The following is a 22,687-nucleotide window of genomic DNA, read 5'->3' as shown; positions in this document are numbered from 1 at the left end:
ATGTAAAGAATACAAATCCTAAACAGCTGCAACATGCATAACGGTAGACAACAATGTTCTTCATTTTTTCCAACTTAAGGGATTTGCAGTCACATTCCGACAACTGGTTAACGTGCTCCGTATGGAGTGTGACCACCTCTGACAACGATACAGGCCTGACAATATCAGGGAATGCTGCGAACGATATCGCCAGTCTCACGGTGAGGCAATAACGTCCATTCTTTCTGCAGAGCAGCTAACAAGTCTTGGAGAGTGCTTGGTGGATGCTGAAGTGAAGCAACCCGTCTCCTCAGAGCATCCCAAACGTGCTCTATGGGATTGGAGTCGGGAGAGCGAGCAGGCCACGCCGTGCGTGGAATATCTTCCGTTTTCAAAAACACATCATCAACCTGTGCTCTATGAGGTCTAGCATTATCGTCCATCAGTACGATGCCTGCGTCCAAAGCGTCTTGCAGTAACCGCAGATGAGCTCTCAAGATCTTGTTACGATACCTGAAACCAGTTAAACCTTGCCGATTCGCCCATATAATTTCACGAAAAGTAGTCTGAGTGGTCAACGTAATCCTTGCCCACACCATTAGGGATCCTCCTCGACATCGGTCTTTTTCGACGATGTTTGGATCCCGAAATCGCGTTCTACGTTCCCTCCAGATGCGAATCCGCTGAGAATCACTCCCCAGACCAATTCGGGACTCATCTGTGAAAAGAACTTTGGCCCACTTTTCGACCATCCAGGTGGCACGTTCCCTTCTGTGAAGACGCACGTCTCTGACAGTAAAGACCACTCTGCCGAAGCCTTCTGTGAACTAGCAGATTGTTGCTTTAACTTTTGGACACCATAGTATATACCCCCCCCCCCCCCCCCCTCCTCGCTCACAAATGAGACGATCATTCTCAGATATTCGTTGTATTGAGCAGTATCTTGGTGCAGTAGTATGCTGTGTGGTGCAGTCTATGCCAGATAATGACTGTCTGCCCCCCACAGACATAGCTGCCAGTAACCTGAGGCTCCCACCTGATCTTGGTGCCTTTGCTCAGCTGTCTCATCCACTGGGTGACTACCTGCTGTTGCTGGCTACCTCCTTGGTGGATTACGAGTTCAGGCGTGGACTGACTTGTCCCAGCTACAGTGTTGCTGGCATCCAGTCTGTGTGGGCCTACACTGTTGCTGACCTCCACCCTATATGGGTGCACGCCGACATCTTTGGCCATGCCAGATACCACAGAGCAGCCAAGCCATGAGGAGCTGCCGCGGGCATCGCATGAGGGCACCTTCCCTCACGCATTGCCTGCCTCAAGGGCGAGATGCTGATGCTGAGATGTCGCAACTCGTAGCAACCTACTTCACTGAGGCCAGCAACCTTCTCTCCTACTACAGCTTCATCCCTGTAATTGACATGAATATTGAACAAGTAAAGATAGTTTCACACGCATTTAAATGTTTGACACAATATGTCCCGGACTATGTATCATACAATGATATAAATTTGCAAGTACATTCAGTGGCACCTGTGAACACTGCATGCAAAATATGTTACAATTAGCAAGGAAGCAGTAATAAATTAAAACGCCATGCTGGATGCTGAAGTTTTACTCCATGAACAGCGAAAAATAGTAAGTGATAAACTGTTTTCGCCGGCCGGAGTGGCCGAGCGGTTCTAGGCGCTACTGTCCGAAACCGCGCGACGGCTACGGTCGCAGGTTCGAATCCTGCCTCGGGCATGGATGTGTGTGATAGCCTTAGGTTAGTTAGGTTTAAGTAGTTCTGAGTTCTAGAGGACTGATGACCTCAGAAGTTAAGTTCCATAGTGCTCAGAGCCATTTGAACCAAACTGTTTTCCTTTGATTTTGTGGTGGGTGTCAGTGAGAAAAAATTATCTTAAGATTTGAAATTACGTGTTAAGTTTGTTAAAAAAACGCTAAGTGCTCTCATTCTCAAATACTGGATGAATATAGTCTGGGTAATCTGCATACAGCGAGTTGCACAGCCTTAAGACATGTATACAGTTCCTAACCGTAACACTTCATTACTGTGTTAAGTATTTAATATAAGATTATACCTATAAATGAGTACATCACGACAATGTTTTAAATTTTTAAATTCGTTCAATATTTGTATGAAATACTGAAGTTAAATTTTTGCTGTCCGTGGAAGCCGTTACATAGGCAGCCTACAGCTGGGACGATACACCATGAACGATGAATCAGAGCAGCAGTTTAGTAATATAGATGTGGATGTGTGATGAGATGATAAATCAAGATTCTGCAAAATATGTTTTTGTCTGAATCCTAAAACAAGATTAATATCTTTATTATTATCTTTATTTCATCATTAGAAATGCTTTATGAAAACATGGGACTGTAAAGACAATGCTTCTGTTTGTTATACACTAAGATTTACTGCTGCCAGTCACAATTTTCCTTTGTTATTTTCTGCCCGACGCTTGTCGGGAAATAATTCCGATTATCAAGTGCATTTTTCCTGTGTTGTGTGATTTTTAGGCGTGACGTTAGTGATGTGTGAGCTATTGCATTATTCTTGTTATGTTGCTATCAGAATCACTCAAGGTATGTGGCGCAGTTGTACGATCCTGCATGACCGACTGAACAATATGTCTGCCTTCTCAGACCCTAGTTACGCGGAGCTGTTGAGTTCCTACGTTGAGTATGACCTTCCCGAACCCATCGATTCCATATTGAAATGAGTTGTCGGATGTCGACTAATGCAACCAGCAGTGTCCATTATAGACCTCGATCCTGCCATTGACGAATCTGCCACACGCTAGTACACGTTTCTTCTTCTGGGGTGAGGCACGGCTCGATCTTTTCAGAAACAACCAACATTTCTGAATGAAAATACACTGCATTACCTTTTCTTAACGGAGAATTTAGATGGCATTATTCCTACCTAGTTTCTGTAGCTACACTTAATTGCTAATCATTTCCACACCCAAGAATATAGTACCTTTCTTGCCAGTTCAATTTTTGTTGCTTGCTGCCTTCATGGTATGCAATTTTAATGGCCTAGTAGTGTATATCAAATATTTTAATATAACTAAAATAATTTGTTGACATTAATGCTTAGTACACCAGAATAACTTCCAATAAATTGCAATTCTGAGCAGTACATCATCTGAGAAGCATTTGTCCGAAAATCTGAGAATGTCTCACCCAATTGATTTAAGAGCCATAGTAGTGACAAAGTCACACATATTTGACAAAGTCCTAATTTAAACTACATAAAATCACGTGTAGTAACCATTGTCAGTGTTTCACTTAGCACTATGGGTGTGTACAAAGGTCTACAGAGTACAGCTGTGGGAGTAAGCACATGTAAAGAATGCTGTATCTTTCAGTCGTTTCCACCTAACTTCGAGAACGCCAGTCTTTGTATTATGTTTATTTCTTAGCACAGAATCTTTCCTTTTCTGCATTACCTTACTCAACTCGTATGGTCTGTTGTTTCTACATATTCTCTGTGTTAAGCACAGTTCGTTATTTTCCAAAATTTCTTTAGTTTTCGAGACTTTGTTTTCATGCCATACGTTATTGGGGGGGGGGGGGGGGGAGGCGAGGGAAGTCTTGACAGTTCCCTCCCCACTCTTCTTCATAGATCCACGCCTCCTGGTAATTGACATACCCGAGAGATATACGTAGTATCTGTTCTTTTGGACACGTCCAAAAGAACGGACACGATTTTGATCCTGCAGCCACTATGAATCAAGTCACAAACGAATTAAAGACATTAGCTACCAGTGGACACTGATTTATAGCAACCAGGCAAGCTGAAAATTTGTGCCAGATCGGGATTCGAACCCAGGCCTCCTGCTTACTAAGATGCGCCGACCACTACACCATCTGGGTACAGTGGTTACTATGACCACACGGACTATCCTGGCATGCCTCACTCCAGACCCAAATTCTCAACTTATACCACATACATGAAGTAGTGCTCCTGCTCATAAGCCTCACTGCTCATGGCCTCTCACCAATTCTTGTAAGAGTTCGAGCTTGGTGTGCGTCTGCACTGAAGTGCTCACTGGCCATCATCAAGTTAATGATGATCAATGATTCCTTCAGTGCAGATGCACACTAAGCTCCAATTCTTAAGAGAACCACCGAGATGCCGCGAGTAATGAGTCTAATGAGCAGGGGCACTACATCAGTAATGTGTGGTATAAGTTGAGAATTTTGTCTGATGGGAGGCGTGCTAAGGTAGTCCATGTGGTTGTGATGACCCCTGTGTCTGTATGGCACATCTACCTGATAAGCAAGAGACCCAGCTTCCAATCTCGGTCTGGCACAAATATTCAACTTGCTCCATTGATATAAATCAGTGTCCACTGGTAGCTAATGTCTTTAATTCGTTTGTTTCTTGATATGCGAGAGACTTATCAGTCTCATGTGGGAGACCATGAAGCGCCATCAACATATTTGTAGTTCTTCTTCACTGCATCCCTCAAAAACTCAATGGAGTGTTGGATGCTTAGGAAAGGTGGACTTTGTATTAAAAATAAAAGAACCATCCTTTATTTAAATTTCATCAATTATATATCTTTTTGTTTTTATTCGCAACAGAATGCAGTGACTGCTATATCCCTCGAGCTACAACAGTTCTGATCAATGAGGATTCATATTTCTCATGTATGAGGTGTGGCTATAAAATAATGGGACTATTACAAAATTGTTAAGGCTTTCGTGGCCACTTGTTGACAAACTGCCTATTGGCTTCTGCCTCGGGTTCTTCGGCCGACGTTCATCTAATGATTTTTCTGACGTTTCGCCAGCACGAGTGGCTGGCATTGTCAAAGCTTCACCCTCCATTGCCGGTGGTGAACTGGAGCCGAGCTCGTGGGCGCAGACTATATGTACCTGGCGCGCCAACGTGCAAGGGCTTCTCCGCGGTCATTTCCGATGCGGTTCTCCTCTTGCTACCTGCGACGGTCGTTCGCTGCGGTACGGGAAGCCAGGATCCGTTGACCTTAAGGCTTTCCTCTTTCTTGTCCAAACTGTTCGCGTGCTTTTGTATTTCTACAGCTTCTCTGAACAAGCGCGTGTGATAGTGCTTCTCTACAGCCAGAACTTCCGTGTCGGCGAATTTTATTACGTGGTCGGTCTCATTGAGTGCGTGCTCTGCCACGGCCGATTTCTCCACCTGCCCCAACCTACAATGTCGCTTATGCTCGTTGATCCTGGTGTTGATGGATCGTCCAGTCATTCCGACATAAACTTTTCCGCATGTGCATGGTATACGGTATATTCCCGACATTGCAAGTGGGTCTCTTTTCTCCTTCGCCGATCTAAGACACTCTTTGATCTTCCTTGTCGGTTTGAAAATCGTCTTTACGCCATGTTTGCGCAATATACGGCCGATTCTGTCCGTCACTCTGGGAATGTATGCCAGAAAGGCCGTACCCGACATTTCTTTTTCTGTTCCTTACTTCGCCAAGTGTTTGGGTCTGTTACACTACCAATATAATTTTTGGAATACCCATTGCTCCTCAGAACAGTTTCCAGGTGTTGCAATTCTCGTTTTAGGTGTTGCGGCTCACATATTCGCCCTGCTCTCGTTACGAGCGTACTAATCATGACTCTTTTCTGGCTCGGGTGGTTGTTTGACAGTTTGTGCAGGTATCGGTCCGTGTGTGTCGGTTTTCGATACACGCTGTGTCCCAGGTTTTCGCCGTCCCTTGTGACCAGCACATCTAGAAATGGCAGTTTCTTGTCCTTTTCTACTTCCATGGTAAATGTTATGTTGGCATGGAGGCTGTTCAAGTGTCTTAGGAAGTCACCGAGCTGTTCTTCACCATGGCTCCACACCACGAAAGTATCATCGACGTACCTGTACCACACCTTGCAAACCGGAAATGACCGCGGAGAAGCCCTCGGACGTTGGCGCGCCAGGTACATATAGTCTGCGCCCACGAGCTCGGCTCCGGTTCACCACCGGCAATGGAGGGTGAAGCTTTGACAATGCCAGCCACTCGTGCTGGCGAAACGTCAGAAAAATCATTAGATGAACGTCGGCCGATGAACCCGAGACAGAAGCCAATAGGCAGTTTGTCAATGGGACTATTGCTGTAAAACTTTTTACTTAAGAAACAAACATATTTAGTAATTGTCACCCTGAATATACTTCTCTCTGCTATCCCTACAACACTCCATGCGAATTTTCCATTAATGAAGACAGTGCTAGAAGTCTTCCTCTGAGAGCTCCTCGATGGGGCGCGCTGTTTTTTCTTTCACTCCTTCAATAGACTGACATCTTGTTTCTTTTAATGCAGGTTTGACATCAGGGAATAGAAAAAAGCACATGGTGCTAGATCAGGCGAACAATGTGGGTGTTCAAACAGTGGGATACTGTACTTCACTAGAAACATCTTAAATAAACAGACAATTCAGTATGAGCTGGTGCGTTGTCTTGCAGAATCCATGACTTGTTCTTCCACAAATCGGGTCTTTTTTCTCATTTTTTCACGGAGTTGAGCAAGAATCTCGAGGTAATAATGTCGATTAATAGTTAGACATTCAGTAACCCAGCGAAGAGACATAGGCATTCAGCAACCCAGCGAAGAGACATATTTCCATGAATACTGGGGAAAAAAATTTCATAGTTTTGGATCTTAATTTGCCCATTTGGACTTTTTTCATTCTCGGAAAAGTTGGTCTCTTTCATTGCATGGATTGGCGCTCAGTTGCTGGATCGTAAGTGAAAACCCAAGATTCGTCACATGTGATCACTCTTTCCAAGAAATTAAGATCGTTTTCAGTGGTATTCAAAGTGTCTGGACAAAAATCTATACGCGCTTCCTTTTGTTCTATAGTGAGAGTTTTCGGCACCAGTTTCGCACACATTTCTTTCATGTTCAACTGGTTATGTAAAATTTGCCTTACGCATTCTTTTTCAATTCCTAATTTTCAGCAATCGGTCGCATACTGAACCGACAGTCAGATCGAATAAGATTACCTGTTTTTCGATATTTTCATCCGTTTTTGATGTTGAAGGGCGTCTCGGGCGTGAGTCATCTTCAATGTCTTCTCGGCCATCTTTGAAACTCTCGAACCACTAAAAAATTCGTGCACATGATAAACTGTCTTCGTCATACACTTCTTTCAGTCAAATATAGGTTTCATGTGAAATCTCACAACAATTCGTTGCTTTATTATTGCACTTACGATTTTTTCTGATAAAACAAATTAACAGCTTTTACATGAACGAAAGCCACGGCCTCTCTGATTTTTCTAGAGACAGCAGAGGTGCCACATTCGTCTGTCATTGAGAATGCTTCACGATTCACAGCTACTGGTCGTTCATTTTTGGCTCATACGTGCTTACTCTGTGACAGAACAAGTCCCATTATTTTATAACGCACCTCACAAACACATAAAATGATGTAATTTAGTAGAAGCTTCTCGGATTGCCAGCTTGGCGAGTTGGTAGAAATGGCGGTACGTTCCAAAGCGTGGTACTCTCTCATCTTCTGGTGAGGTATCAGAATGCCATCTGAATATATAAATACATGCTGTACATAAAGTCCGGAAACACTTTCAAGTATTTATTGCACAAAAACTAAACATTGTGCAGATGTCATACATATTGCCTTTTGAAGAGAAACTATGAATTTTTTTTTTACAAAAAAATTTTTTTTACAAACATTCGATGTGTGAACCATGAAACAGCTGTCCCCTTCTGTAGCAAGGACGATCCATCGATTCGGGAGCTCCGTGTTCAGGTAGCCACGAACTTCACGATGAAAGTGGGATTAAGTCCCATCCCGCTGAAAGATGAACGGAGAGTCGGATTGCATTTGAGGCATCAGCCATTGCTGCAACATGTCCTAGTAGGAATATCCAGCGACAGTGCTCTCGGCGAAGAAAAATGGCCCGTACTGTTTTCGACGTACCATTAGCGTGAAAAGTGGCTTCGTCGCTAAAAATTAAGCGTGTTAACAATGCCATTCCCATCCTCATTATTGCAACTGCGAACAAAACTCAAACAATTGTCTTTGTCGTCTTGGTTAAAATAGCCCTGAGCACTAAGGGACTTAACATCTGAGATCATCAGTCCCCATCAGTCCCCTAGAACTTAGAACTACCTAAACCTAAATAACCTAAGGACATCACACACATCCATGCCCGAGGCAGGATTCGAACCTGCGACCGTAGCAGTCGCGCGGTTTCGGACTGAAGCGCCTAGAACCGCTCGGCCACCACGGCTGGCTTTGTCGTCTTCATTGAGCTTTTGCACTAGCTATAATTTGAATGGTTTCATAGAAAGCTTCTGTCGCAGGACTTTCCATACTGTTATTAGAGCCATTTCGAGTTCACAGAATGCACGACGTACCGATTTCTTTGGACTCCTTATGAATGTCTCTCGTACGCGCTGCACATTCACTTCACTCACAGTGGGACGTCCGGTTCTCTTTGCCAGGCACAAGCAACCCATCGTAACGAATTTGTTGTGCCAGTGGTAAATGACCTTCCTTGTTGGTGGCTTCTTACCGTACTTGGTTCTAAACATACGTTGAACAGCTGTAGCACACTTGTTTTTGTCGAGCTCCAACACACAGAAAGCTCGTTCCGCACCTGAACTCGCCATGTTTGTGACTAGCGCTCACTAACGGTAAATTACCAAACTACGCTGCACCGATATACATGGAAAAAAACTTTAAGGGTTTCTCTTCAAAATGACATGTTTATGATATCTCTACAATGTTCGGTGCTTGTACAATAAATAATTGAAATTGTTTCCAGACTTTTTGTACACCCTGTATTTGCTATCTGAGCAGGTGCCCGCAACATATTATAGCCAGTTATGGGCCCCAAGCAGGGCTCAGTTTGTAGTCTCTGTTTTTGTTCATGAGGCCACCACTGGCCATTTTCAATAGCTTCCTTTTCTGTGCTTCTTTTATATACATTGCATCCGGAAAGTAGCTGTGCACTGGACTACAGGATATGGAGTTAAATTACGTTGGTAGTTCGAAAAAAAACTTGCCAGAACACAAGTTGGCAAACTGTTATTTCATAAATACATGATTGTTTTTTAACTCGTTCTTATGTTGTATGACATTTAACCGTTTGGTTCAGTTGATGAAAGCTATTGCGTGTGACGTGCGCATTTAGATATTCAATTTGTTTTTAAATTATGGTGCTTTCCACTGAGGAAAGTATACATGGATTTAGTGCTAGAGACATTTGCTGAAAAATTCCCAGAGACGGCTCTGCCTCATCGTAAAGCAGTTCATCAACTATTTGAGAAATTTCGAGCAACAGGCTCACGTCAGATGCCAAATGTAGTGCAAGACCACCTAAAATAAGTAAACAGAAATTGTTGGATATTACTGACTCTATGCATCAGAGCCTGACAAAATCATTGTGCAAGTTGGCAAAAGTAAAAGATACTGGGCTTGCAACTGTGCATAAAGCAGTGAGGCAAACACTGACATTGTTCCCGTATAGACAGTAGTGCAAGAATTTAAAGACGCGGATCATAAAGAGCGAATCCGTTACTACTTTGAGGCTGGTGACTTCTGGTACCCTCTTGTAGATGCAGCCATTGGATGTCGGTACCTGGGAGTTGTTGGACGGACGCCTGACGGCGCCAGAAAAACAATCTGCAAATTTTCAGTGCTCTTTATTACTGCATCTTGCCGCCCCCGAGTACAGGATGGCGGCAACTCACCCGAGGAGATCCACTGCCTTGGGTATTTTTGATGCCTGGGGTAGCTTACGGAGTGCATCGTGGCGCTACCTCCTATACCAGCAGTGCTTCTCTATGCTCAACGGCCCCTGCAAGGCCCTCGTGCTGCTATGGTGCAATCCTCACCCATCCCCCCCTCCCTCTGTTGTTGGAAGGTGGGGACTGGTGGCGTTGCAGGTAGTGACTCACTGCCCCTGGCTGTTGGTCGACAGGCTGCTACCCTGGGCCAACGTCAGTTGGCTGGAGCGGTAGCTCCAGGACAGCATCAGGGTGGTTGTCCCCATGTAGAAGAGAACTGTGGTCCTCAATCACCATCCCATATGGTGGCCAGACGACAGCCCCCATGGTGATAGAGCTATGGTACTGACAGAAGTGATTTTAGTACAAATGACTTGGGTATAGATTGATCAGCCAGAACATTATGACGAAATACCTAATAGCCTGTAGGTCCACCTTTGGCACAGATAACAGCAGTGATGCATCGTACCATGAAAGCAATGAGGCTTAGTAGGTCGTTGGAAGAAGTTGGCACCACATCTGCACACATGTCATTTAATTCTTATAAATTCCGGGGAGAAGGGCTCTGACGCCACGTTCGATCACATCCCAGATGTGTTCAGTCGGTTTGAGATCTGGCTAGTTAGGGGGCCAGCATATCAATTGGAAATTGCCGCTGTGTTCCTTAAGCCACTCCCTCACTTGTGGCCTTACGACATGGCGCATCATCTTGTTGAAAAACGCCACAGCCACTGGGAAACATGACCGTCATGAAAGGGTGTAAGTGGCCTGCAACCAATGTGCGATGCTCTTTGCCCATCATGGTGCCTTGCGCGAGCTCCATTGGTCCCATGGATATCCACATGAATGTTTCCCAGATCATAATGGAGCCACCACCAGCTTGTCTCCATCCCACAGTACAGGTGTCAAGGAGCTGTCCCCCTGGAAGACGACGGATTTGCGCCCTCCCATCGGCACGATGAAGGAGGTATTGGGATTCATCAGACCATGCAATGCTCTGCCACTGCGTCAACTTCCAGTGCCAATGGTCACGATCCCATTTCAGTAGTTGTTGTCAATGTCACAGTTTTAACATTGGCATATGCACGGTCTGTCGGCTATGGAGGCCCACTGTTAAGAGTGTACAATGCACTGTTTGTTCAGACACACTTGTACTTTGCCCAGAGTTAAAGTCTGATGTTAGTTCTGCCTCAGTTCGTTACCTGTTTGTTTTATGAGTCTGCCCAGCCTAAGATGGCCTACATCTGTAATGAGTGTTGCCCACCAAACCCCTCAATGTCTGTACGTTGTTTTATCTTGGTTTCGCCAAGTATTGAAGACACTCACCACAGCACTCCTCATATACCCAAAAAGTCATGCAGTTTCCAAAATGCTCAGGTCCACCCTCCGGCCCATCATAATCTGCCCTCAGTCAAGCTAAGACAAATCGCGTGCCTTCCCCATTGTACACAGAGAGCACACTGACTAATAACGCATGCACTGTGTGTTCACCAACAATAATTTCACTGTGCATGAGTTTTGGGCTTCCCTCGCTACCCTGTTTGAATATGCTGTGATCTTCCTTATATAGCACGTCTGCAATTCGGTTTCCTTCATTTTTCATGCCTGCTTTTATCCTCCAAATTTGACAACTGCTGCACCTTTATCTGGACAAACTCCTTCAGCATTCTCCACTTGACTGAACATGCATGGACCGCATTTGATTCTGGCTTCCCTGCTACTGCCACCTAGCACTCATTCCTCGCCAGGTGACGCTGCTGTGGCCTGGATGGCTTTATATTCATGGTAGGTCGGTGGGCACAATGTTATAGCTGACCAGTGTTGTACGTGTTTGGCTTGTGCTACACCATTTGGCACTTAAACATGAGACACTTCGGCGGCTGCTGGTTTGGAAAGGCTTGTGAAACCTTGCTGCTTGAGTACTGCTGTGTTAACTACTTCCACACGATACCAGGCTGACCTGCCTCACAACAATTTCACAAAGCACAACACCTGCGCTCGCCTGCGGCTGGCTCTGCTGCAACCCGCTTTTAACTTTGAGCATTTATGGCCTAATGTGGTTGGTGCACTACATTACCCTCGCCATCAGCGAGACCCGGTCCCTTGGGACGCCTTAAATCTAGCTTACATTTGTACAGTCTAAAGTAACAAGTTCTCTGTGTGGCTCTATTCTGTTTTCAGCCGCCGGCCGTGTGGCCGAGCAGTTCTAGGTGCTTCAGTCCGGAACCGCGCTACTGCTATGGTCGCAGGTTCGAATCCTGCCTCTGGCATGGATGTGTGTGATGTCCTTAGGTTAGTTAGGTTTAAGTAGTTCTAAGTCATAGGGGACTGATGACCTCAGATGTTAAGTCTCATAGTGCTTAGAGCCATTTGAACCATTTTGTTTTCAGTCCTTTACTAGGTTTACCACTATTATTTTCTTATGCAATACCTATCCTAAGTTCTGACGGTTTCTTGCTGGCCCCCTTTGACTCATAAGCACTTCCACTTATAGTGCGTTAATATAAGTAGCGACTTTTGACAGTTCAGCACAGAGTTAAGTGGAGGGAAGCGTATTTGCCAGCGTGTGTAGCGCGCGTCAGCAGATTACCACACACGGAACGTGGCAGTGTCGCTTGACTGTGTGGACAGCAAGCTGACCGAACTGCGATATTTCTGAAACGATTTTAGAGAAACTCTTCGGTAATAAACTCTCATTCTCTCACATCCTATAGTTTAAGCCGTCAGCTTCATGACGAACCATCTATCATTTCGTTAATGGTCATAGTTATTGTGATATTTCACAAGCAAGTAAATTACTGCAAGAAATTCTTAGTTTGCAGTGAAACATTGGTGTCGCTATGAATTTGTGTTTGATGCGTGTTAGGTTACATGTTGCCGTGTATTAAATGTAGATAGTACATTGAGTTACTCTTTAAACTTGCCAGAATGTCACTGTCTGTTTCTAATCTTGAGAAAATGGAATGTTCGAACTCGTGCGTCAGTGAAAAAACTATAATGAAATATTCATAAATTCCTCGTATCTCATAAATATTTTGAGGTATCGAAGCAATATTTTGGTGAACGATAAGGATTACAAGACTTGTTTTGCCGTGTGATTAATATGCGGAATTTGCATATCTACAGCGATAGTCAAACGACTACAGATTTTTTCAAAGAAATAATATAATTATTGAGGGCCATGGTGAAACTAGAACTGCTATGGGTTTCGTAACAATATAAGTTAAAAAGTTATACCTTTACTTTTATACTGAGAATTTGCTGTTTCATAAACTACTGAACTGACTTGCATTCAGTTGTTAGTTTAATAATAAACTATTTCAGGATTATGTCGCAATTTCAGTTGCATTACAGTGTTAGTGAGATGAATATTACTAAACTCTGCTGTGTTTTAGCAAGAGAAGATTTTAATGTAGCAGCAGGAGAAATTAAATATTCTTCAAAACTCGTCACAATCCTTTATGAATCAATGTCTCGTCAACTACCTTCTTGGTATTATGACTGACAACTCAAGACCAGCCCTGCCGTGTAACATTTGCAGTAGCTCTTTTTATCAGCATTTTCAGTCTCAGAGAGCGAAACTTCTTGCTGTTTCCTGCCACATTACTTTCCACCTAGACCCATATACTCTGTCGGATTTAAATGAGCATGATACGGATGAAGACTGATTAAACTATGTCCTTTACCGTTTGCCAGTTCGTGTGAAGTTTTCGCTTGTACAACACTAAAAGTTCCATTAATTTCGCCTTATACATACTAGGTTAAACTTTATCTCACGGAACATTTCTTTGTATCCAGAGCAAAATACCCGCTTTCGTCCATTGCATTGTTGAAGCTTTTCTCATCACAACAGTGTGGTATGGGTTTTGTCCATTACTGTCGTCGAATTCCGAGGAATGTTTCGCAGCAGAACGTTATCTTCCCAGCCGGTGAACATGTTCTTGGACGACACTTTTGTTGCAAATCTCGTATTCGGATGTACTGCACTGTTGTCATCAATGCGATGCCAACACAAAACACTTGTTCACGATACCTTACGACCACGCAACACTTCAACGCCAGAAAATATGACTTTACAACGAGAGCTGACAAACGTTGATGCATCTACAGCGTGGCACTACATGGTACTGTTTACTCATGATTTGGCAACAGGGGCGCTTTACCAGCCAAACAACTGGCGGTGTGGTAGGGAGAGCCAGTTGCCATTGGTGTTACCTGGGCAATGGCGTCATGTGCTCCTCCAGTCAGCTAAATGTCAAAAGCCGGAACTAATTTTAAACGCACTATAATCTTCATTTTCGATTTCCTCCGTTGCCTCTTGTACTCTGGAAATACAGTCCATTGGGATTTGAATAGTAGCTGGTTCAGCCGATTGTTCCATGCTCCGCTTCTTGTAAATGAAAGCAGAGTAAGTGTTGCTGCAGAATTTTACACGACCACTCTGATAAGCAACGCGTGATTTACCTTTTGTTTGATATGTGTTAGGTTACATGTTTCCGTGTATTAAAAGTAGATAATAAATTGAATTACTCTTTAAACTTGCCAGGATGTCGCTGTCTGTTTCCAATCTTGAGACAATGAAATGTACATAGAGCGCTCTGGCACGAGCTCGTGCGTCAGTGAAAAAACTGTAATGAAATATTCATAAATTCTTCGTATCTCATAAATGTTTTGAGATATCGAAACAAGATTTTGGTGAATGATAACGATTGTGAGGCTGTTTTGCCGTATGATTAATGTGCGGAATTTGCATATCTACAGCGATAGTCAAGCGACTACAGATTTTTTCAAAGAAATAATATAATTATTGAGGACCATGGTGAAACTAGAATTGCTGTGGGTTTTGTAACAATATAAGTGAAAAAGTTACACCTTTACTTTTATACTGAGAATTTGCTGTTTCATAAACTAATGAACTGACTTGCATTCAGTTTTTAATAATACTCGTACACTATTTCAGGATTAAGTCGCAATTTCAATTGCATTACAGTGTTAGTTAGATGAATATTACTAAACTCTGCTGTGTTTTAACAACAGAAGATTTTAATGTGGCAGCAGGAGAAATAATGTATTTCTCAAAACTCGTCACAGTCCTACACAAATCACTGTCTTGTCAACTATCTACTTGGTATTATGACTGACAACTCAAGACCAGCCCTGCCGTGTAACATTTGCAGTAGCTTTTTTTATCAGCATTTTCAGTCACAGAGCGAAACTTCTTGCTGTTTCCTGCCACATTACTTGCCACCTAGAACCATATACTCTGTCGGATTTAAATGAGCATGATACGGATGAAGACTGATTAAACTATGTCCTTTACCATTTGTCAGTTTGTGTGAAGTTTTCGCTTGTACAACACTAAAAGTTCCATTAACTTCGCCTTCTACATACTAGGTTAAACTTTATCTCATGGAACATTTCTTTGTATCCGCTTTCGTCCATTGCGTTGCCGGAGCTTTATTCATCACAAGAGTGTGGCATGGGCTTTGTCCATTACTATCGTCGAATTTCGAGAAGTGTTTCACAGCAGAACGTTATCTTCCCAGTCGGTGAACACCTTCTTGGACGACACTTTTGTTGTAAATCTCATATTCAGATGTACTGCACTGTTGTCATTAATGAAACATCACCACAAAACACTTGTTCATAATACCAGCCAGAAAATACGACATTACTACGAGAGCTGACAAATGTTGATCACCTACAGCGTGACACTACATGGTACTGTTTACTCACGGTTTGGCAACAGGGGCAATTTACCAGCCGAACCACTGGCGGCGTGGTAGGGAGAGCCGGCTTGCCATTGGTGTTACCTGGGCAATGGCGTCATGCCCCCCTCCAGGCAGCCAAACGTCAAAAGTCGCAACTAATTTTAAATGCACTATAATCTGCATTTCCGATATCCCCCATTGGCTCTTAGGCTCTGGAAATGCAGTCCATTGGGATCTGAATAATAGCTGGTTCAGACCATTCTTCCAAGCTCCGTTTCTTGTAAATGAAAGCAGAGTAAGTGTTGCTGTGGCACTTGACACGACCACTCTGACAAGCATCGCGTGATTTACCTTTTGTGTAGATGGCTTCCATCACCAAAATTTCTGCTCATTCTTGCTTGCTGCTCTGTTCTCATATCATGTCAATAATCTACATCTACATCTACATGATTACTCTGCAATTCACATTTAAGTGCTTGGCAGAGGGTTCATCGAACCACAATCATACTATATCTCTACCATTCCACTCCCGAACAACGCGTGGGAAAAACGAACACCTAAACCTTTCTGTTCGAATTCTGATATCTCTTATTTTATTTTGATGAACATTCCTACCTATGCAGGTTGGGCTCAACAAAATATTTTCGGATTCGGAAGAGAAAGTTGGTGACTGAAATTTCGTAAATAGATCACGCCGCGACGAAAAACATCTTTGCTTTAATGACTTTCATCCCAACTCGCGTATCATATCTGCTGAGAGGCACCCACATGCCTTGCTCATACTGTGGCATCAAGCAGTCAGGCCTGCAAGATGAGTGGTCTGCCAAGCGAGTGGATTCATTCTTATTTATCGAGTAACATGAACTCTCGTACTCACAATTAAGTTACAAGTTATCCTCCTATATGAATAATATGCAACGGAAACACACATCTGACTATCAGTAATTTACAGAACTCTGACTGTTCACTACGTACTGGCAATACCACATTTTCCTTTTTTTATTTAACGGCTTTTATCAACACCTGGCCATCGCACTGAATATGAGTGGCGCACACATTATAAATTCTGGGTATCATGACAACATACAATTCGAAGGAAAAGGCCACCAATCTTTTTCTTTTCACTATCTTATTTATTCCGATAAATTCTATAACCTAAACACACAAATTCTATAACCTACAACAATAACACATGAGAAATTCCGCCCAGTGGGCATGGCTTTATATTGATGATTCTCTACCTTACGGTCTCGTAATTACACTCCTGGAAATGGAAAAAAGAACACATTGACACCGGTGTGTCAGACCCACCATACTTGCTCCGGACACTGCGAGAGGGCTGTACAAGCAATGTTCACACGCACGGCACAGCGGACACACCAGGAACCGCAGTGTTGGCCGTCGAATGGCGCTAGCTGCGCAGCATTTGTGCACCGCCGCCGTCAGTGTCAGTCAGTTTGCCGTGGCATACGGAGCTCCATCGCAGTCTTTAACACTGGTAGCATGCCGCGACAGCGTGGACGTGAACCGTATGTGCAGTTGACGGACTTTGAGCGAGGGCGTATAGTGGGCATGCGGGAGGCCGGGTGGACGTACCGCCGAATTGCTCAACACGTGGGGCATGAGGTTTCCACAGTACATCGATGTTGTCGCCAGTGGTCGGCGGAAGGTGCACGTGTCCGTCGACCTGGGATCGGACCGCAGCGACGCACGGATGCACGCCAAGACCGTAGGATCCTACGCAGTGCCGTAGGGGACCGCACCGCCACTTCCCAGCAAATTAGGGACACTGTTGCTCCTGGGGTATCGGCGAGGACCATTCGCAACCGTCTCCATGAAGCTGGGCTACAGTCCCGCACACCGTTAGGCCGTCTTCCGCTGACGCCCCAACATCGTGCAGCCCGCCTCCAGTGGTGTCGCGACAGGCGTGAATGGAGGGACGAATGGAGACGTGTCGTCTTCAGCGATGAGAGTCGCTTCTGCCTTGGTGCCAATGATGGTCGTATGCGTGTTTGGCGCCGTGCAGGTGAGCGCCACAATCAGGACTGCATACGACCGAGGCACACAGGGCCAACACCCGGCATCATGGTGTGGCGAGCGATCTCCTACACTGGCCGTACACCACTGGTGATCGTCGAGGGGACACTGAATAGTGCACAGAACATCCAAACCGTCATCGAACCCATCGTTCTACCATTCCTAGACCGTCAAGGGAACTTGCTGTTCCAACAGGACAATGCACGTCCGCATGTATCCCGTGCCACCCAACGTGCTCTAGAAGGTGTAAGTCAACTACCCTGGCCAGCAAGATCTCCGGATCTGTCCCCCATTGAGCATGTTTGGGACTGGATGAAGCGTCGTCTCACGCGGTCTGCACGTCCAGCACGAACGCTGGTCCAACTGAGGCGCCAGGTGGAAATGGCATGGCAAGCCGTTCCACAGGACTACATCCAGCATCTCTACGATCGTCTCCATGGGAGAATAGCAGCCTGCATTGCTGCGAAAGGTGGATATACACTGTACTAGTGCCGACATTGTGCATGCTCTGTTGCCTGTGTCTATGTGCCTGTGGTTCTGTCAGTGTGATCATGTGATGTATCTGACCCCAGGAATGTGTCAATAAATTTTTCCCTTCCTGGGACAATGAATTCACGGTGTTCTTATTTCAATTTCCAGGAGTGTATTTAACGCTACAGTGCACTTTCTGGATAGGATGGTGGATCTTTTGCTATATCTCACACTTCGACTCTCACAACCATCATCACGAAACTTTCCTCCAGACCGAGCGGTACAAAAGGAACACGCATAACCCACTACCTCTGAAACTACCTTGCTACTCTCCCATGCAAACCACACATACTCAAATTACATGACATACACCACACTACAACATGAAATACAACACAGGGAATAGTCACAATATTATCACTTTCAGCTTTCCCACTTCAATTAATATTTATCCCAGTTTCACACGACACTGCCCCACTTCGTAATTCTACTTTCCTACTACGAACTCTGGAGATATATGCACGTCTTCCTGTGCAATCCAAGCCAAGTGGCGTTGCTGGATAGACGGCTGACTCACCTTGCTTCTCTCTCAGAGTATGAATCAAGCATCACACGGAAACATATCACGCAAAGTAATATTAAAAACATATTCGTCACACACGCGAGTCCTCAACTGATACCATGGACGAGTACTTCTCTTTATCCTTTGTCTCATACACAGATTGAGACTCACACAGTACTCACCACGTGGAAGTACTCGCCTCTAATTTCAAGTCCTGCACACGCTATTTCTTAAATATTTCAACTTATAGTACACAGCTTAACTTAAGCACACGGAAGTATTTCAACTTATTGCTACACGTGGTTTCATCGTGACCGTTGGTCACTTCCGAAGATTACTACGATCCCATTAATATTACCTGCCTGACATTTAATTCTCCCCACAAAAGTTCCTGAAATAGAGAAATTATTATTTCAAACTACTCTTAAATATTCCACATGCATACCATGTCTCCACTCTTTTGTCAGAGCACACCTAAGACAGGTCTTAACAGCACAAGATCCAGCGGCAGAGTGCTGAAACATGGTCGTTCTTCAGGTCCTCTCGCACCTCTGCCGAAGTGGGGGAGCACCTTGCTACCGTATTGGTCAGCTACATTTCAGGCACTCAAAGCTCAGGTAAATTTCATCTCTTTGGTCCCACCAAAGGTGACCCAAGTACCGTCTCAATGATGATCATACATTCACATTCACTATCTGCGGTTAGCAGACGGCCATACGTTCATTCATTTCACAGATCTCACCAAACTGGATGTAGGGATTTATTTTGTGGGAGTGCACATGTGATAAATTGAATAAATAAATTGTCATTCTTTCCCACACTGGTATCCGGCTTCGCTGTATTAATTGAAATTGAGTTATTTTACAAAAAAAATGTGTTGTTCTGACAAAAATAATGAAGTATGTTGTACCTATTTTCAATGTCGGGCCGTACTGTACCCTTTCACTGCCACACTCTCTCCCCTATTACGCGATAATACAAAACGAGCTGCCCTTTCTTGCACCCTTTCGATGTCCTCCGTCAATCCCACCTGGTAAGGATCCCACACCACGCAGCAATATTCTAACAGAGGACGAGCGAGTCTGGTGTAAGCTGTCTCTTTAGTGGACTTGTTGCATCTTCTAAGTGTCCTGCCAATGAAACGCAACCTTTGGCTCGCCTTCCCCACAATATTATCTATGTGGTCTTTCCAACTGAATTTGTTCGTAATTTTAACACCCAGGTACTTAGTTGAATTGACAGCCTTGAGAATTATACTATTTATTGAGTAATCGAATTCCAACGGATTTCTTTAGGAACTCATGTGGATCACCTCACACTTTTCGTTATTTAGCGTCAACTGCCACCTGCCACACCATACAGCAATCTTTTCTAAATCGATTTGCAACTGAAACTGGTCTTCGGATGACCTTACTAGACGGTAAATTACAGCATCATCTGCGAACAACCTAAGAGAACTGCTCAGATTGTCACCCAGGTCATTTATATAGATCAGGAACAGCAGAGGTCCCAGGACGCTTCCCTGGGGAACACCTGATATCACTTCAGATTTACTCGATGATTTGCCGTCTATTACTACGAACTGCGACCTTCCTGACAGGATCACGAATCCAGTCGCACAACTGAGACGATACCCCATAGGCCCGCAGCTTGATTAGAAGTCGCTTGTGAGGAACGGTGTCAAAAGCTTTCCGGAAATCTAGAAATATGGAATCAACTTGAGATACCCTGTCGATAGCGGCCATTACTTCGTGCGAATAAAGACCTAGCTGCATTGCACAAGAACGATGTTTTCTGAAACCATGCTGATTACGTATCAATAGATCGTTCCCTTCAAGGTGATTCATAATGTTTGAATACAGTATATGCTCCAAAACCCTACTGCAAACCGATGTCAATGATATAGGTCTGTAATTCGATGGATTACTCCTACTGCCCTTCTTAAACACTGGTGCGACCTGAGCAATTTTCCAATCTATAGGTACAGATCTATTGGTGAGCGAGCGGTTGTATATGATTGCTAAGTAGGGAGCTATTGATCAGTGTAATCTGAAAGGAACCTAATCGGTATACAATCTGGACCTGAAGACTTGCCCGTATCAAGCGATTTGAGTTGAAACTTCCTGGCAGATTAAAACTGTGTGCCCGACCGAGACTCGAACTCGGGACCTTTGCCTTTCGCGGGCAAGTGCTCTACCATCTGAGCTACCGAATCACGACTCACGCCCGGTACTCACAGCTTTACTTTTGTCAGTACCTCGTCTCCTACCTTCCAAACTTTACAGAAGCTCTCCTGCGAACCTTGCAGAACTAGCGCTCCTGAAAGAAAGGATATTGCGGAGACATGGCTTAGCCACAGCCTGGGGAATGTTTCCAGAATGAGACTTTCACTCTGCAGCGGAGTGTGCGCTGATATGAAACTTCCTGGCAGGTTAAAACTGTGTGCTCGAACTCGGGACCTTTGCCTTTCGCGGGCAAGTGCTCTACCATCTGAGCCACCGAAGCACGACTCACACCCGGTACTCACAGTTTTACTTCTGCCAGTATCTCGTCTCCTACCTTCCAAACTTTACAGAAGCTCTCCTGGGAACCTTCCAGAACTAGCACTCCTGAAAGAAAGGATATTGCGGAGACATGGCTTAGCCACAGTCTGGGGAATGTTTGCAGAAGAGGTTCGCAGGAGAGCTTCTGTAAAGTTTGGAAGGTAGGAGACGAGATACTGGCAGAAGTAAAGCTGTGAGTACCGGGCGTGAGTCGTGCTTCGGTAGCTCAGATGGTAGAGCACTTGCCCGCGAAAGGCAAAGGTCCCGAGTTCGAGTCTCGGTCGGGCACACAGTTTTAATCTGCCAGGAAGTTTCATATCAGCGCACACTCCGCTGCAGAGTGAAAATCTCATTCTGGAAACATTCCCCAGGCTGTGGCTAAGCCATGTCTCCGCAATATCCTTTCTTTCAGGAGCGCTAGTTCTGCAAGTTTCGCAGGAGAGCTTCTGTAAAGTTTGGAATGTAGGAGACGAGGTACTGGCAGAAGTAGAGCTGTGGGTACCGGGCGTGAGTCGTGCTTCGGTAGCTCAGTTGGTAGAGCACTTGCCCGCGAAAGGCAAAGGTCCCGAGTTCGAGTCTCGGTCGGGCACACAGTTTTAATCTGCCAGGAAGTTTCATATCAGCGCACACTCCGCTGCAGAGTGAAAATCTCATTCTGGATACTTTCAGATTACTTCTCTATCGTTCCACTTTCGAGCGGAAAGTGAGAAAAATGAAGAACTCAAGTCTTTCCGTGTGAGCTTTGTTTTCTCTTATTTTATCATGATAACCATTTCTCCCATTGTTAGTGAGAGTTAAACAAATTTAATTCTTTTATTTATTGTAAATGCACCCATGCCGTGCAACGGATTACATTCACATTACATTACTTGTCTTTGCTATAAGCTTGCGAATGACCGGGGCAAGCAGTGTATTTAACACTAAACTCTTCTAGAATCTTCTTATGGAAATGATGCTCTAAGCCCCCCCCCCCCCCTTTTCTAACACCGACTTTTGCTGTTGCACATGGATTAAGAAGAAACGCGAACCGACTGTAATCGACCCTGCAAGTGGAGTAGAAAAGAGTTTGGCACCAGCAATAATTTAATTTGATAGAACTTAATATGATAAAGGAAAGTTTCATTAACATAGTGAGAAATGAAAGGGTTGCTCTACCGATCTACAGAATGAAAGTTCTGTCCAAAATAACAATTTGATTTGTTATGACTAAACTCAAAATAGTAAACAAAACTCGTGAAACATTTACAATACGTCAAACTGGATTCTCAAATAAATGCTGTGAAGGTGAAGTTGTCCATAAACTAGCTTGTGTCATTTATGACCAAGTGGTATGTGGAGCCAATTCCTTGCAACTCAAATCTTAAGAGAAACACCAAGCCAACCCAACATTAATTGCTGCTACAGTAGTGAGAACTCAGGCAATGAACACCCAAGACCGAACCACTTTAGAAAAGATGGGAACAGGCGCGCTCTGCTGAGTTCTGATTATCACATAGCAAAATTCCCTAAACTCCCGGTGCTGCGGACATACATTACCAAGCTGCCTTCTTAACTGCAAGGACACGATCTGGCGCACTGGAGGCGATGGCTGGTTGCTTCGATGTCCCGTCGTGGTGATGATAATGTCGCGAGTGTAGCCTGAAAC

This window comes from Schistocerca americana, chromosome 7, assembly GCF_021461395.2.
Source record: "Schistocerca americana isolate TAMUIC-IGC-003095 chromosome 7, iqSchAmer2.1, whole genome shotgun sequence".
In the NCBI taxonomy this organism is placed as follows: domain Eukaryota; kingdom Metazoa; phylum Arthropoda; class Insecta; order Orthoptera; family Acrididae; genus Schistocerca; species Schistocerca americana.
Note: the sequence above shows the minus strand (reverse complement) of the source record.